Below are 380 nucleotides of genomic sequence, written 5' to 3' on the forward strand. Positions count from 1 at the left end.
ACAAGGCCTACATGCAAGAGCTACACCGGTAGCACCCGGAGCTCGTGGAGGCGGAGCGGGCGATCTTTGCCGGCGTGGAGGGCAGCGAGGTTATCATGCTCTCCTCCGATGACGAGGTCGAAGGCGGCGAGGACCTTAAGACCTTATTCTGCACCTCAAAAACCTTATTCTGCTAACACCTCGGTAATGTCCACACCCGCAGACTAAACCACCCAGCCCAAGAAACCAAACCGCAACAAAAAGCCCCACCCCCACCCCACACCGACCCCCGCACAACGCCCCCATTCCCTCATCCCCCGATCCATCCCCCGCCTCCCCTCCACCTTCTGTCGCGCTACCGCCGCCCCACCCCCGTCCAACCTTCTGTCGTGCCAGCGCCG

This window comes from Triticum dicoccoides, chromosome 4B (assembly GCF_002162155.2).
Source record: "Triticum dicoccoides isolate Atlit2015 ecotype Zavitan chromosome 4B, WEW_v2.0, whole genome shotgun sequence".
NCBI classification, from domain to species: Eukaryota; Viridiplantae; Streptophyta; class Magnoliopsida; order Poales; family Poaceae; genus Triticum; species Triticum dicoccoides.